This window comes from Saccostrea echinata, unplaced genomic scaffold (genome assembly GCF_033153115.1).
Source record: "Saccostrea echinata isolate AGI-Se365-2 ecotype Australia unplaced genomic scaffold, CSIRO_AGI_Sech_v1 ptg000012l, whole genome shotgun sequence".
NCBI classification, from domain to species: domain Eukaryota; kingdom Metazoa; phylum Mollusca; class Bivalvia; order Ostreida; family Ostreidae; genus Saccostrea; species Saccostrea echinata.
Window position 1 is genome coordinate 433,982 of NW_026889761.1, and position 3,348 is coordinate 437,329.

A 3,348-nucleotide genomic window follows, 5' to 3' on the forward strand; every position below is an offset into this window, starting at 1 on the left:
GTTTAACTTAATCAATGTAAGTTTCATTGACATAACTAGTTTTTGCCCTACAAGATGGTGCAACGTGCAGAGGATTATGGGTAACTTAAAGTCATATTAAATGGAAAATGGTTTCATTGCATATTTAACTCCTTAACTATGTTCAAGTATCTATCACTGTTATTCACATGTATTCATTATATTAATTTCTCAGAAGTTTTTTTTCGTGAAAGCACATTAATTGGTCTGGCCATCACTGTTAAAGAATAATTTAAATTATTGACATCACTGTTTTTCAGAAATATGTTGACTTTGTTATTCACAAATATCCATCATTTTTATCGATGAAAGGAAGTACACAATCACTATCCATGATGAAATATCTCCGTATCCAATGGAGTCGAAATGTCACATTTATCAAAACTTCATCATAAGTTCCTGTCCAAAATCCTGGTCATGATAATGTCACATACCTCTCAGAACTTAGTAAAACTGGTCCTTTACGTGATGCTCTGAAAAATACAGAGGAGAAAACTTAATATTCCTGTAAATAGTTTTTTATTTAAATTAAACCTTTACCATATTGTTATTGTTTTATTAAATTTGGAAAATTTAAATTTGTTTACAGTCAAACCTCATTATCTAAACTTGATGGCGCCAAGAAAAATATCTGCGATAACTGAGGTTAATGAACATATAGAAAAAGTGTTTGGGACTTTCAACACTTTGACATATCTATGATATTGGTGATATAAGTGTTCGAGATATCAAAGTTAAGCTGTTTCCGTTTTTGAGCAATGTCCTTGTCATACTGATTTATCGAATTATTTCATTTTAGGACTCACACAAGGAAATAATTTCATTGTATGTTTCTTGCTATATAGCCTTAATTGAATTAATTATTAAACTAGAAACTCACCATATAATCAATGAAAGAGAAAATAAAGACTTTTATCATTCAGAATAATACTGTCAATCTGATTGGTTTAGAGCAAATCACATGAAGGGAGACAATTCATGAAGTCTCTCTCACATGCAGGGTGCCAACTGTGTTGTTGCCCTTCAGAGGACGAAATAGTGCAAGCAAGCATACAGGGTGACAACTGTATTGTCTCCCCTTAGATGAAAATAAAATGTTGTATATCTTATTTATATACAAAATTGATATATATGCAGGATTGGTAAACAATACAAGATGTGTTGTTAATGCCACGAATGCCCCATGCAGGCAGCCAAAATTTCAAATTGCACATTTGTAGCCAAAATAATGATTAGAAATTGTGAATTTTTACATCTTTTCCAAATTCAAGAGAGATAACTCTGTCAAAAATCATCAGACCACACCTAAATTCAATCTTGACCTGTATTTTCTGGTAAAATCCATGCATATGCAATTTCAACCTACATATGTAATACATACATCTCCCAAAAAGTTAGAGAGCAGGAACTGAAAATTTCTTATTTTTTTTCTAAGTTCAAGAGAGATAACTCTGTCAAATATTATCAGACCATGACCAAATTCGAACTTCACACCTGTCTATACCTATGACATATCCATATGTCAAATATGAACTTCACACCTGTCTATAGCTATGACATATCCATATGTCAAATATGAACTTCACACCTGTCTATACCTATGACATATCCATATGTCAAATTTGAGTTGAATGTATGCATCTGTTGCTGAGGTAATGAATAGAAGGTCAATGATGATGGAATGATGGAACAGGGTAACACTATTTTATGGCAGGGCGGGGGCATAAAAATCTAACGGTGGTGTCAAATTGTGTATTGATATATTTTAAAAGTGTGGAGTTGAAGCAGTGGGTAGGAGAGCACAAGAGGTTGACTGATATTTTCTTCTCTATGAAATTAAGATTCTTTAGGATAGTTTAGTGATTTGTTTAGGAGATATAAAAATTTATCAGATCTGGGTAGGATTGTGCTCTCGTGTCCTCAGGTGCCAACCCTACTCAAACCTGATAATTTGTGATGTCTCCCTTCAAACTTTCAAATTCTCTTCAATTCAGTAGGTCAATTCAACAGAGATTTTTACATAAGCACTGAATTCTCCTGTCCTGCTGAAAAATTGAATACTGCGTGTTAGTGTGGTATGATAATTCATTGGATACTGTGTGGTAGTGTGGTGTGATAATTCATTGGATACTGCATGTTAGTGTGGTATGATAATTCATTGGATACTGTGTGGTAGTGTGGTGTGATAATTCATTGGATACTGCATGTTAGTGTGGTATGATAATTCACTGAATACTGCGTGTTAGTGTGGTATGATAATTCATTGAATACTGCGTGTTAGTGTGGTATGATAATTCATTTAATACTGCGTGTTAGGTGGTATGATAATTCACTGGCACTGAAGGTGCTGTTATGATATTGGACTGACAACATTTAAAAACAAGATGTGTTTGTGAAACACTATGCCCCCGATGGTAACACAATTCTGGAGTGGGACGTAGACTACAGTGCAATAGTTATTGCCAATGTTAAAAGTTTCTCAAATGTAGGTCAAAGGTCACAGTTGAGGTCACATGATCAAAAATTTCTGTACCAATGGAAAGATCTTGTCATAATGAACACTCATGTCAAATATTAAAGCCTTATCCTTGACAGCACAATAGTTATGGGCTAGGTTAAAGTTGACAACAGACAGACAGACAAACAGACAGACAGGACAAAAACAATATACCCCCAGGATCTTTCGATCTGGGGGCATAAAAATAAAGCAACACATTTGAGAACTATAAAAGGAAAAATGTGGACTTTTGACATCTATCAGAGAGGAAGCTAGGTAACATGGACTTCTGACATCTATCAGAGAGGAAGGAGATAAAATATTTGTAACACACAGGAAAAGAAAGTTACCTGTCCAGGACATAAAGACTGTACTGCAACCATTCCTCCAGAGACCATAATGGGGATGAATAAAAATGGGCTGCAAAATGTAATATCATACTTTCATGTAAATTAGCTGAATCTGATTCATCAAGAAACATTTGTTAAACAAGATGTGTTTGTGAAACACTGATGCCCCCATATGGCAGCTTATGGCAAAGGTTAAAGTTTCTCAAATGCAAGTCAAAATCCAGGCCAAAAGATAAAAAATGTCGGTACCCAAAGAAAGGTCTTGTCTCGAGGAATATACCTGTGAAATTTGAAACCCCTAGCTACAACTGTTCAAAAGTTATGGCAAAGGTTAAAGTTTTTTTAAAAGTAAGTAAAACGTCAAGGTCAAGGTCAAAGTTGTTGGTATCCAAAGGAAGGTCTTGTCACAAGGATTACATATGTGAAGAATGAAAGCCCTAGCACCAACAATTCAAAAGTTATGGCCAAGGTTAAAGTTTTTCA

At 34.4% G+C, this 3,348-nt stretch overlaps 1 long non-coding RNA gene across 1 annotated transcript; it reads right to left on the reverse strand.

Moving 5' to 3' along the window:
- Positions 1 to 248: 248 nt before the first annotated feature.
- On the reverse strand, positions 249 to 2,917 carry LOC133185767 (uncharacterized). Its single transcript, XR_009720940.1, has 2 exons — positions 2,866 to 2,917; positions 249 to 491 (listed from the first exon to the last, which is right to left on the reverse strand). It is a non-coding gene; the product is annotated as an uncharacterized LOC133185767 (long non-coding RNA).
- Between the last annotated feature and the right edge of the window lie 431 nt (positions 2,918 to 3,348).